Source organism: Antechinus flavipes, chromosome 3 (genome assembly GCF_016432865.1).
Source record: "Antechinus flavipes isolate AdamAnt ecotype Samford, QLD, Australia chromosome 3, AdamAnt_v2, whole genome shotgun sequence".
Taxonomy (NCBI): domain Eukaryota; kingdom Metazoa; phylum Chordata; class Mammalia; order Dasyuromorphia; family Dasyuridae; genus Antechinus; species Antechinus flavipes.
In genome coordinates, this window is record NC_067400.1 from 260,380,786 (window position 1) to 260,395,770 (window position 14,985).

Genomic DNA, 14,985 nt, shown 5'->3' on the forward strand with positions numbered 1-14,985 from the left:
TCTAAGCTTCAGGAAATTATGTGTCCCACAGGAAAGAGACAACATTGTGGACCATTGGTCAATGGTTACTTCCTTTTCAATCTATCCAATGAAGCCAAGTCTTTTGCTATTTAACCAATTCACTATTTCTGGTTTGCCAGGCCAAACACCATGCTGGGAAATGGGAGTTGAAAAGTTTTTGGTCTATTCAGCTGGTGTGCTTGGACTTCTGCTTGAAAGGCCCAAATAAATGCTTCCAGTTTGTATCTGGAAATGCCTCCAAGTAGTCAATTTGGGTAAAGGGTCTAGTATCTGTCCCACATAGTTTATGGGGGCTCGTCTGGGATTTGTGATTTCCCAGAGAGATGACTGGGGTTTTGATTCAAGACAGGTACCAAATTTTTGAGATCAGACTCTCAGCCTCCCTCTCTGTGGAGTATGGTTCTGGAGAAAGGCATCTAAATACAAACAGGAGCACAAGTCTCCAAAAATGAAGTCCAAGGCAAGAAAAGGGGCCAGTCATGTAAAGAGGAAAAAGCAGTCCAAAGATTAGAGCTATTTTTCCCAGAGCACTGATTGTGTCCTTAAGCTTCCTTTAAACTGACAGGGACTCTGGGATCCAAGACTTGGTGATCCAAGGTTAAAGAGTGGTACCTAATAAGCCAGAAAGAAGTCCTGATAAATAGCACAAAGCAGGGAAACTCTCTGGATGACTGCTAGATAGGGCAACCCCTCTGGGCTTGGGAATCTGAGTCAAAAGGCTCAGTATATTACAGGATCTCAAGCAATGAAATTGGAGCTTTTCTCCCCAGAGAGGGGAAGGAGCAGTCTAAACCAAATCTTCAGAGCAAAAAACAAAACAAAACAAACATATAAAAAAAAAAACCCTAAAATACCACCAAGAGTGATGAGATATTGCTGTTTTGTGTGGGGAATGATGGTCCTCTTCCATGCAATTTTTGCCTGTGTCTGTGGTTGTGTCTTTGTGCAGAATGTCTGTGTCATATATGTTCTGTGAGCTAGATTTTGTCTGACCTTTTGTGGACTTCAGCTTTCACCAAGCTTGGGGTATCAGAAAAAGTTAGCTGATAAAAGCAATGATTGGGGAGTTTAGCAATTGATCATTTCAAGATTGCAAAAGTGCTTAGCAAAAAACAAATGCTATGAGTATTATTGGATTTGATTTAATTGCTTCATATTGGGTAACTTTATATGGGTTTTTAGATATGACCAACATACAATATCAATGTTGAGATAAATTGTGTGTGTGTGTGTATGTGTGTGTGTGTGTGTGTGTGTGTGTATGTAAAGTAATTTTGAAGCAAATTCAACCAAAGGGCTTCCACAAGGAGGATAGTGCATAGGATAAAGGGATATTTGGGAGGAGGAGTCAATAAATGAGAGAAAATGTGCTCAACCAGTTCAGTGAAATTTGTTTGAGATAGGATAGCAAAAGCAGTTTTATATAAATTGTAATCTCTTTGAACTATGTTAACAGAAGATTTAAGAGTTTGTGAACTTTGGGAAAAACAGAAAAGCACTTGGCTGCTTTCAAAACCTGCCAACAAATAGCCTAGTCTGCAAGCCTTTTTTTTGATTCACAGAAAAAAAAAAAAAGAGCAAAAACCATATCTGGATCAGATTTGCATTTGAAAATGAGACCTAAGATTATGAAGCTCTAAATGGGAGAAGGTAAAAGAGAACAAAGAAAGCTGATGTCAAAGAAAGTAAATTGTAAATGTGTTAAGCTCCTTAAAACTATTTTGTAAGTAAGATTATTATCTCTGAGAAATTACTTGTGTGAGCTACATAGGTTCCAATGAAGAAATGAGTTTACTCAGAATCTACAACTTTGTTAAGTAGGAACAACTTGTAATAACTGGCTTTTATATCAGGAATATTAAGCCTAAGGCCATGTCCTCAGATGTCAAGAAGAGTTGTAAATTTTATATGATAAATCTCTTACTATTATAATTACATGACAATCACTATTAAATGGTATATGCTAGAATTGTGACTTTGTTTACCTTTAAACATAAATCTTAGAATTTGGGATTATTGCCATAATATTGAAATCTAAAATTGTTAGATATTATGTGTTATGTAGACCCCAGAGGATGATAGGCACTAAAGTTGGTGTTTGGTCATTTGAGGAATTCACATTGGCCATTGTCTTTGGCAAAATGTAGATTTATTATGGAAAGGGTCAAGCTTCTAGTGGAAATTGCCATTTGCCAGAGGAAAAGAGATACCTCATGAAATTGGGACATGTTCTTGGATGGTAGACTGGGTCCTGGGGGGGAAGGACTTGACACCCTAAAAGAGTTAGCACAAAGCAGGAGAAGTGGGGTCAGGAAGCATAAAGAGACACCATGTGGAATGGGGGAAGGGGAAAGGGAAAAATCTGCTGGCTTGAGAAAGTGAAGATTTAGCCCACCTTTCCCCCACTGGACATGGCTGCTTCTTAGAAGTGAGAAAACAAACCCACCACTCACCAGAGCTCACTGCCTCCCCACCCCAACTTCTGTCACCACCACCTCTTGCTGGTTAAATGAAATTACATTAATGTTAATTGCTTTTATTGTTTTAAGGAATAGCTTACATTTACATGATGTTAATAAATGAATGTTTGTTTTTATTTTTCATCTTGGTTGTTTTAAGGCAAAATCATTTGTGATGCTATGTCAAAGATTCTACCACTTAGCAATGCAAGGATCTTCTAAGAGAAGTGTTAGATTTCTGGTTAACTGCAAATTCTCTGAAAGTGGTTATTTAAAAACCCATTCAGTAAATTAGATAATATTTATTTAAGTGTATGATGGTATCCTTGTTTAATGAATATGATAACAAATATGATCTATAACTTTCTTGAAGTACCTAGCGCAGAATTTTAACCTGGTATCTCTGTACTACTTTTGATTGTGTTTTACAGGAGCATTTGATAGGTTATACGCAATGGTTTGTAAGATTTTTTTCTGTTTTATATAGACCTGAAACCCCTGATTGGCAAAACTAGCTATTGACATAAAATCTCTTGGGACTGTAACTAATATTGTTTTGAGTTTCCTATTTGAATATGATTACCTGATAGATCATTAAGTCAGTAATCCACTATTCCAGAGAAATGCCATAAGTTATTCAGAGGGATGCCTTCCTCAACTGTCACAAGCAGTATCTTATTTGGGCAAGAGCTGGGAGGACAACTTTAGCCTTGGCTTAAGGTGGGATCCTTCTAACTCAGTTTCGCAGTTCTATAGTTTGCTTCCCACATGGTTTTTGGCTGAGTTTGACTATGAGATGGAATTGTTACTACATGATTGGTTGTCAGTGCTAAGGATGCTTTATTCTGGCATGTAGTTACTCTCAGACTGAGTCCCTGAAGAATTAGTTTTGACTGATTATTTTAGATTATAATCATGTCCCTGTTTTTTCCTCATATCAAATTCTACAATCAAAGCAAGTAGTCAGTAAAAGCCATGAGGTACAATACAAATATGTCGATGATATCTTGATCTTTAACCCAGTCCTGGAGGCTTTTCTGGCTGCTGCCACAAACCCATATCTTTCTTGTTTCCTAGAACAAGGGTCTCTTTGTCTGAAGGCCCACTTGGGCCACCTCCCATTTCTCTTTCACTCTTGCTTACTAGGAAAAGAAGCAGACAAAGTTATCATGCTCTGAAGAGGCCAAGGTTTTTAAGACCTTGAAAGCTAAATTGATCTCTCACCTGCCTTAGCCCTTCCTTTTATACTGTACATTGATGGAAGGCAGGATCAGGTCCTAGGAGTCTTGACTCAGTCTTTGGAACCCTGTTCTAAACCCCTTGCCTATTTCTCAAAGAAACTTGGTGTCTTTGGGGTGACTCTCCTTAAAGCTAACTGCTATAGCCTTTGAGGAAGTTCCTAAACTTAACCTGGGCCAATCATTGGAGATTCTGACTCCCCACCAATTTTGGAGCATTTTTGCTAACATCAGAGCTTTAGAATTGGGGAAAGAAATGAGAATAAATATCTATACTGACTTCAAATATGTTTTTCATGTTTTGCATTATCACAGGAAAGGGATTTATTTATTTTGACAATCAAACATTTCTCCATTAAGTATGCAGGTGAACAATTACTGAAAGTTGTCCGTGGACCTAGAGAGGTTTTTGTTATGTTTTGTAAAGGACACCAGAAGGGGGATTTATTTCAAGCCAAAGGAAATAGACTTGCAGATTGAGCTGCCTGTGTTGCTGTCTGTTTGCCCCTGACTGTGGCACCTTTAATTCTTTAATTCCTGATTCCTGCATTCCCTCATAGAGCTCCCAGACAAGCAAATTCTGAAAGGACTGTTAAGAAAGGTGCTAGATTTTTTACTAAAGGAGATCATACTCACTGAAGGCCACAATGTTCCACCCACTGCCCCTACTCCTTTGAGGAAACAAAAACAAGAATTTGGAGAAAACATTCTTTGATATTTATCCTAAGAAAAGCTGTCTGGATGAGAAGCATTCATGATAGCTTCATCTCCCCCCTAGTATTCCTCTGAGTGGGGGTTCCTGGTTTCTATCCCCAGTAGTCTCCATATTAACTCCTTTTATTTATTCTTTTGTTTCTTCTAGAATCCGAGTCATGAAATTCCAACCACTTGGCCAACCTGAAATCACTTGAGACCTGATTCTGACACTCAGGCCCAGAATGCTGCTACCACCTACAAGTCACTTATTTCCTCTCCTCAGTCTGGACCCCACTGGGCAAGGACATCTCTGTGCCCCTTGTCAGCCTAAAGCAGCTCCAGAAAATGAGACCTTCATCCTTTTGCCCCAAACGAATCTAGGTCTGGACTGCTTAAGGTGGGGATGATGTGACAATGGCCCTGAGGCTCCCGGGCCTCCTCAGTGCTGTATAACACTAGCTGCCAGATGCCAATCTGTTGGTCTGGGATGACTGGGTTTCTAAAACATAGTGGGAGTTGATGGAAGTGGGGTCAGAGACCCCTGCTCCTTTGCTTTAAGCAGCAATATCCTGTCACCTGCTTGCTTATGGCTTAATCACTAGAATAGTTCAAGATTTCTTAGCTAAAGTGGTTCCTGAAAGCTTCCATTGAGATTTTTGGGTGTTGGCTCTAAATGGTAGAAATTGGGTTAAAGTTAGTACTGAAGAGAGGGACAAGCCTGAAGGCCTAGATAACAAGGATGTTCTAGTGGAAGAAATATATCAGGATTGGGGTGAGAAATCTTCAAATGTATGAAAAACCAGGGGGACTGAGTGAGATCAGGTGAAGATTTCTCAAAAAGTCTGAGATGGAGTGAGTCAGACCTCTATTCTCAGAGCTCTGTAGGGCCGGGAAGGTCAGATTCTAGGTCTAAACCTCAGGAAGTTACATGTCCCACAGGAAGTAGACAGAATTGTTGACCATTGGTCAATGGTTACTTCCTTTTCAGTCCATCCAATGACCCCAAGTCTTTTGCTGTTTAACCAATTCACTATTTCCAGCTTGCCAGGCCAGGCACAATTCTTGGAGATTGGAGCTAAAAGGCTCTGTGTCTGCTCACTTGATATGTTTGGACCTCTCCCTTCAAGGATCAAATAAATGCTTCCTGTTTTTATCTGAAAATGCCTCAAAACAGCTAGTTTGGGTAAGAGGGTCTAGCATCCATCCCACACACTATAATAGGACAATATCCTATTACAAGGAAAGTAGAACAACATAAGATAAAAACTAAAAACAGAAATGGAATGGGATATTTCTAAAAATCAGAGGAAATCAAGCTGCAACTCAAATATGATGTATCCTAAAAATCTCTGCATAATTATGAATGAAAAAAGATGTATGTTTAACAAAAGAATCATTTGAGGCACCCACTAGTCCATCAAAAGCACATCAAATGTATTAATTATTCCCCCAGACTTACCAATCTTTATCATCATTCCTTTTTGTCATCTTTGCCAATATAATCAGGGTGTGAGGTAGAACTTCAAAACGATTTCAATTTGCATTTATTAAATTAGTAATTTAAAACATTTTATATGGTTATAGATAGCTTAGGCTTCCTCACTTAGCAGTTACCTATTCATATCACTGGACCATCTAAAATTGGGGAATGATCCCAATTCTAATACATTTGAATCCGTTTTTTAAAGAATGTATTCCAAAAGTCTTACTATGGTTTTAAGCTATTAAAACTTAATAAGGAAGAGGTCAGAGAAGCAGGAAAAATTACAGTGAGTCCTGCATCACATGTCCTCCCTCCCTCCCTCCATCACAATTTCCTTGAAACAGACCTTAAAAAGCATTAGACTAAATACTGATCAGGAAATCCAAAACATAATAGGGAGTCATTTTTCTAGATCTGTTTGGCAGAAGAAAGCAGATAGAGAGGCTAGTGGACACTGGGGAATAGAGTCTTCCCAAGAGTGAGCCATACAGAGCACTCTAGCCCATGGAGAAGTGCCCTGGAACACAACAAGATCCTAACTCATACCAGGATACAACACATAGGTTGTGAGAACAAAGGCCATCTGGTAGCTTTGTCTCTCCCTACCAAGTTGTAGGTCAAAGATCCAGGGCAGACAAAAAAGGAAATCAGACAAGGAGTTTTGGAGTACAGAGCATACACTGCCCTAGGCAGTGTCCATAGAGAGCATCAGATTTAAAAGCAAGTATCAGCTATGCAGCTCTGACTTCAGGAATAAAACAGAGTCTCAGTTCTACCTTTATTCCAGTCTGAATCTTTTAGCGGAAAAACCATGGCAGAACTCCCAGATCAAGGGGAAGGCTGGAGATCTGTCACTCTAAGCCAGAAGAGCCTCCCAGCTGACTGATAGGGGCTAAGTCCAACAGCTGCCTGCTGTGGCTCAGACCTATATCCAGGTCTGGAACTTGAAGAGTTTTGACTAGAGAAGCAACAGTCAAAATTTGCCCTGGATCAAACCATTTAGGAAGTACTGATAGCTTCCAAGTTCCCAAGCTCAATTATCCCTAAGATCCTAGAATAACACAACATTCAGTATCCTAAGAAAGCAGCAAAAGGACCTTCAAAAATTCAGATAAGCTACAGCACATCACCTATAGTAAAAGAACAAACAAAAAGAATTCTATCCTAAAAAAGCTATGATGGTGACAGATGTGCTCAAGACACAAAATCAGAAGAAAATGATTCAAAATAGCTACAAACAAAACATCAAAATAAAACACAGTTTGAGCAAAAATTCAAAAAGAATTTTTAGAAAAAGTGAAGCAAGAGTTTTTTAAAACTTAAAAACATTTTTTATAAATGAAATCGAGAGAAAAAATGAAAAGAAATGAAAATTATGACAAAGAATTGAAAAAATATTTTACAACTTGGCTCAAGAATTACATAACCTTGATCAAGCAACAAATTCCCTAAAAATTAAAATGAACCAAATAGAGGTCAATGACACTCTATAAGACAAGAAATATCTAAACAAGATAAAAAAATGAGGCAAATTAGAAAAAAGTATAAAGTACTGTAGCAAAAAAAAAAAAAACTGATCTGTAAGACAAATTGAGGAGAAAAAACTTAATTATCAATGGATCACCTAAAAGTCATGAATAAAAAGACAATATTCTTAGATGTCACATTTCAAGAATTCATGAAAGAAAATTGACTAGATAAATTTCTTAGAACCAGAGAGCAAGGTGGAAATAGAATTTTCCAGTCTTTTCCTAAAATAAATTACAAAATGAAAACTTCCAGGACTGATAGCCAAAATCCAGAGTTTATAAGTCAAAGAAAAAATACTGAAAGCAGCCAGAAAGAAAGAATTAAAATACAAGGAAGCACATCAGTATCAAACATGATTTACCAGTCAACACCATAAAGCAGAAGAGAGTTTGGAATATGGTTTTATAAAAGACAATGAAACCCAGAATAATTTACTCGGCAATCATGAAGAGGAGAATAATGTTGTTAGGGATGGAAAAGAATGACTACAAAATAACCATAAATACAACTATTTAAAAAGATAGAAAAAATGGATGTTTAGTGAAATAGAGGATTTCCAAATATTTCTAATAAAAAGACACAGCTGTGTAGAAACACTGAAGTTCAAATACAGGAGTTAAGAGAAACATAAAAATATAAACATAAATAAAAAATCAGAAGAGACAAATAAGGACAAACTGCTTGTGTTCAAATAGAGGAAGATAATAAGTACAATTAAACAGAAAACTTGAAACGTTCCATTGTGTCTTGATGACTTAAAGAAAAGAATTTTTAAAAGGGAAGAGAAATATGCTGGCAGGAGACAGAGGAAAATTAGGGAAAATAATCTCAGATAACTGAGGCAGGCGAATATATAAACAAGGATTGGGGTGGGGCAATGACTAAAACTTGACATGAATCTCACTTTCATCTTAACTGGTCAAAGGACTAAAATAATAAATAAACTGTTGAATAAGAAACATATTTCACTTAATAGTGAAACCTGAAGGAAAGAGGCAAAGGGAAAAGGAGAAGGATTAATTCTAAGCAAAAAAAAAAAAAAAAAAAAAAAAAAAAAAGATGCATGCATACATACATACATACATCCATACCTGCATATAGATACATAATTAAATTCTGAAGATAATGCAAACTATTTATAGCTCTTTTTGAAGTGACAACAAAGGAGAATCTGAGGAGGTGTCTATCAATTGAGGAGTGACTGAACAATTTATGTTATATAAAAATGATAAAATATTATTGTGCTCTAACAGATAATAAGGATCACTAGGTGGCACTGTGGATAGAATGCTAGGTCTGAAATCTGGAAGAATCATCTTCATGAGTTCATATCTTACTTAAATGTGTGATTCTGGGCAAGTCACTTAGCCCTGTTTGCTTTAGTTACTCTTCTGAAGAAGGAAATGGCAAATCATTTCAGTATCTTTGCCAAGAAAAGCCCAATAGGGTCATGAAGAGTCATAAGTGACTGAAAAATAACAATAACAAAAGAAATGATGTTTCAGATTAGCCAAGGATGATATATGAACTAAGTTATAGTGAAGTAAACAGAACCAGTAGAAAAATTTATACAATAACAATAATATTTTAAGGACAAAAAAAATTTTGAAAAACTTAAGAATTCTGACCAGTGTAAAACCAACAGTAATTTCAGAGGATGTGAAGACCAAATTAACACCATGGATTCTTAGAATCAGCCGGAGTCAAAATAAGCAAAAGTCCTTGGTCTTTATTCTTGGTTTTTAGGGGTAGAAGTGAACAGGATGGATGCAGGATCTCCACAACCTCTCCTCTTCGTCTCCCGCCCAAAAGGGACTCTGGCTAGTCTTACTCCACCCCATAGTCCTTCCCACAATTCTCTGTAAACACTAAAAGATTGAACCAGCACAGAATAGTGGGAAGGGCCATTTTCTAAGCATATGCTAATAGAATATTGTCCATTTGCTAATCAGCCTTAAGTGCTGGGTTGACCGACCTCAGTGCATCGACTCAGAATTTCAGCCCTTTACAAGAGGACTAGTGATAAAACATACTAACCATTTCCTGACAGAGAGGTGAAAGACCTGAAATGCAGAATGAAGCATGAGCATGGGTAAGAGTGTGTATATGTATGTGTGTGTGTTTCTTCTTTTATACTTAGCCAATGAAGTTTTTGTGTGTGTGTGAGGTTTGTTTTTTGGTTTTGTTTGTTTTGTTTTTGTTTTTTTGCTTGACTGTACAAATTTATAATATGTATTTTTTCTTTTTCTTCTTTCATTCTTAGTGAAAGGAGAGGAAAGAGAAAGCAAATTTTTGATAACTAAAAAAACACTTTAATTTATATTCTTGGATGAACAATGAGGGAATAATGATTCTATAGACTTTTAGCAATAGAGGGGTTGCAGTAGAAAACAGAAGTGAATAAAGGAGCATGAAAGGAAAGGTCTTAATCAGAGTTCCACTAAAGATCACTAGTTTGAGACTTATGGGAAATAGGCACTTTGTATTTGGTTTATTCTAGGAAGAAGTATTGTTAGGAGATCTTCAAAAGGTTGGTGAGTCTCCATTAACAACACTGACTCAGGAGAGGAGCTATGCAAGCTCCCAAGAGGTTGGCTAGGACCCACATGATTTAGGGTGGGGAAAGGAAACATGAACCAAGAGATAAGATGGTCAAACACGGGGAAGGAGAATAATTGGATGAAAAGTCAAGGAACAAAATTGGACTTGGAACACAAATTAGTCTGTCATGAATTTTTATATTTTTATGAAACTATTTTTTACAGTTTGTGAAACTATTCTGGCTCACCACAAATACTTTGCTTGCTAAATGCCCACTAATTATTTGATAATACATTCCAAAATTTTCCAAAGGATCAAAATGGGCTCAGTGGCCTATATTTTGTAGACCATTTTATCTTCCATTTTTAAAAATCAAATTAATATTTACCTTTCTCCAATTGTATGGTACATTTCCTGTTTTCCATATTCTTTTTTATCTCTGACAGTAGCTTAAGTAACCAAATCTGTCACATAAAAAAAAGAGTTCTTTTACTCTTTTCTGACCTTTCTTGGACATCAAGTTAGAGAAACCAAGTGCAGGGAGAGCAGTATGAGATTACATAGGACCTTACAGCCCTACAGCATTGCTTTTTCTCATACATACATTGGTCACATGTTTCCTCCATATGTACTTTTCATATTAACTCTGTGTTCACTCCCATGTGTATTTGTGGAACAACATATTCCAGGTTGATGAGAGAGATGTTCTGTATTGCTACTATTCCTATTATTCCACAATAGTAAATAACTTTGTTTTAAGCTATAATTTCTTACTAGCTGGAATAAAGGTGGTTTCTTGAGCTGTAGTGTTGAAAGTACAGACCTATGGAATGCCTTAAACCTGGGGTGATTATTGCCCAGAGAACTCAATCTTTGAGTGTGAATTGGAGGAGAGGGGAAAGATAATGGCCCAGGAATGTGATTTCTAATTGAAAGTTTCACTAACACATATGTGCTTTCTTAACAGCTGTGTAATCAATCAGAGGTAGGAGAAATGTTGATTGAAATTATCTATTTCTAATTTTTGCATGTCATTTCTAAGTACATTTCCTTCCATGTAATATATGTAGCATTTAATATACTTTTTAAAACACTTCATTCATGCACATTTTTTATAGCAATCCCAGAAGTAGACCAGGCAAATAGTATTACTCCATTTTACAAAGAAACTGAAACACAGATAACTGTGACCTTTTAAAATTTGAACAGCTTTGTAATATCAGAGACACAACAAAATCTTCTATATTTGTATATCAATTTGAACAATTTTCCAAAGTACTTTTCAATTCCTTATTTCACCTAATCCCCCAATTCTTGTTCAGTCTCACCTCTAACATTTACTAGCCACATGACTATGAAAAAGTTCCTTAACATTTCTGAGATCTAGTCTCATCATCTGTAAATTGCTGATACTATAACAATAATGCTTACCTCACATGGTTATAGTGAGGATCAAACAAGATTATGTATGTAAAACACTGCAAACTTTAAAGTTCTCTAGATTTCTGCTACCATCATCATCATTTTTGGTGTCATTATTGTTGTACATAACATGTAGCTGATACCGAATCAATTACTCCTTTCTTCTTTCCTCCTTCACAGAATACTGAGTCTCTTACTGACTAGTGTATGAGTGTATTTAAGCATGACTAAGAATTCAGTAAACATGTCTATTTATCTTTCTACTCAATATGCTGGGAAAAAAATCCCTATGCAAAACACACACACAAAAAAAAAACCCAAAGCTCCCATTTTTCCCTTGAGTGGCTATACATTCAAATACTATCAATTATCCAATTTGGTCACAGACATAACAAGCAGATTTGAAATATTCTTTCTGTTAGAAAGTTAGGCATGCCTGCCCCCAAAACAACAATTTCATGATGCTTCAAATCCTTCATTTCTATACCTCAATAACCTAGTATTGTCATGTATTCCCTGAACTTCCTTCTTCTCAACAAAAATATTTATGCTATTTAGCTAATCCACGAACTAGAAAAAGCTCTCTATAACTATTACCACTATTTCTGCTCCTTTTTCACTTCTCAGTTCTCTGCTAGCTGGTTTCTGACTTCTAACCTTATCATTCAAATGAAACATGCTCTTTCCAAAGTTGCTCTCATCTCCTATTTGCCACATCTGATGGCTTTTGCTAAATTTCCATTCTTGACTATTGAATCCTTCTCCACATTTTCTTTTCTCTGAGTTTTTATGACATTACTTTTCTCTTGGTTCTTCTCCTACTTGTCTGGCTTCTTCCTCTCAGTCCCTTTTGCAAGGCTTTTTATATTCTCTGTGTTCTCTCACTTGGTAACTTTGTCAACTCCCATGAATATAATTATTCCTTCTATGATGATGATTCCCAAATCTATATATCCAGTTCTTGTCTCTCTCCTCCATTTTGGCCACATATATCCAACTGTCAACTGTATATTTCAAAGCACACATCCCATGAGTATATCAAACATAATATGTACAAAAATAAAAACTCATTATCTTTCTTCTTGTGAAATAAACAACATTTACTAGGGTTCCTAGAATGTTGACTTAACTAGTTTTTTTTTTTCACCTAAAAATCAGGGAAGCTATACCAGAGATTTTATAGGTTTCAGGTTCAAACCATAGGTATAGCTATATAGATATAGATATAAAACAGTCAACTACAAAGGAGTCAGTGCCCTCAAACTTGGTGAATTTCTTTCTGCTGTCTTAGTCATCATAGCAATGTGACTTCTGGATAAAAGCATTTTCATAAATTTGACTAAATCAATGTTATCTGCTTGTGGGGTGTCCTTATTATACCATTATTAATTACAGTTATTTTGGCTAGGTATCAGATGGTATATAAATATCTCATTTCATTCTACTACTGAGCCTGAACAACCCTACAGCCTGAGTCATGCTTGCCCTAAAATGTCATTACTCTGCAATGTTAGATGACAATGAGATCTTGGCTATTAAGATTGAAGAGAGTGAGAAGCCATGTAAAAGAAGTAGAAAACTATTTAATCAATGGCCCCATACAGGAGCTTGATAAATAAGGCTCCTGAAGCTAAGCCTTCTCAGAGATATAAAGGTGGTCCCTACTGACGACTTTTGAATAGGATTACTAATTCATAAATGATGGGAATACCAAGCATGTAATTTACCTAGATTCTATCAAAGCTTTTGCTAAAGTAGCTTGTAATATTCTTATGGAGAAGATCAAGAGACATTGATAAGATAATACAATCAGAACTGGGATGGTTTTATTTAAAAAGCAGTGGACTTTGTACAAAATATTTATAGCATTTATAGCATCTTTTGTGATGGAAAAGAATTAGAAATTGAAGGGACATTCATCAGTTGGGTAATGGATGAAAAAGTTGTGGTATATGATTTAATGGGATATTATTGTTCTATAAGAAATCATAAGTGGATGATTTCAGAAAAATCTGGAGAATATCTTATACAGTAACAGCAATGTTGTACAATGAATAACTGTGAATAACAACTATTTTCCCAATAGACTTGAGATGGCAAATGCCATCCACATCCAGAGAAAGAACTAGTTCTTTCTCTATGGAGACTGAATGCAAATCAAAACATGCTATTTTCACTTTTTTTAAATTTTTTTCTTTCTCATGGTTTTTCCTTTTGTTTGTTATTTTTCTTTTACAACATTACTAATATGGAAATATAGTTAACATTGGTTGTTATAATATACATAATCTATATCAGATTGCTTGCTGTCTTGGGGGGGAGGAAAAAAGAGGGAGAAAAAAATTGGGAACTCAAAATCTTATAAAAATGAATGTTGAAAACTACATGTAATTGGAAAAAATAAAATGCTATTAAATCAAAAAAAGAGAGAAAGATACACAGGTTTTAGTGGATAGAAGGCTCAATATAATTCAGCAGTGTGATGTGCTAGTTTTTTAAAAAAATCTTATGTAATCTTGGGATGCTTTAAGATGTGGCTTGCTTCCAGGAATAGAGAGATTATTGTCCAATTGCATTATGTTATCATCAGATCTAACATGGAGTGTTATAGTTAGTTCTGGTTCTGTCTTTAGCTATAGTCTTTTTGTCATGAATTCTCAGAAGTCCTCTATTATAGCAAATATCCATTTTCTCTCCTGGAATATTATTCTCAGTGCCAGTGAAATTTTCTTGTAAATAAAACTATGTTCTTTGCTTCTGGAATATTATATTGCAAACTTTCTGTTCCTTTTATTGTAATGACTGACAAGTCATGTGTGATCCTGGCTATGGCCTCTTGGTATGTCCTTCTTGAATCACAGTACACTTAAAACCATGTCATTCATGGACATTGATTTTATGTTACACAAAGATAAGTTAAAGGAACTGGACTTATTTGATCTGGAGAAAAGATCATACAAAGGAACTTGACAGCTATCTTCAAGTATTTGAAGGACTGTCATATGAAAGAGTAATAGACTTCTGTTTGATCTCAGAAAGGCAAGAGAATCAAATTAGTATTTATGGGGCACTTATATTCCAAGGCACTGTGCTAAGTGCTCTACAAAAATCATCTCATTTAATCATCACAATTACCCTGTAAGGCAGGTACAGTTATTATCACTATTTTATAGTTAAGAAAATTGAGCGGAGACTTCCGGTTAAGATGGCGGAGAGGAGGCTCACAGTTGCATAAGCTCCGCGCTTTCTCTCACTATCCACTTCATTACAAGCCTCTGAATCAATGCTTGACTGAAAAAAAACCCACAAATAGTTACCAAGAGAAGCCATCCTTGAGATCCGCCAAGAAAGGTCTGTCTTTACTGGAGGGCTGGGGCGGTTTTAGATCGGGCGCAGGCTGAGGGCAGCGGCAGTGAGAGCACGGGAGCAGACTGGAGAGGGGGTGGAGAGTGATCGTAGCCGTTTCTGCGGGGAGAGCTTCGCTACAGGTTTGGATAATTTCCTCCGGCAGCAAGTCAACAGCCCAGCAGAAAAGCTAAAAACACCGGGGCTGAAGAATACAACCGCAAACAGCTGAAGTCTCTCAGGACCTGGC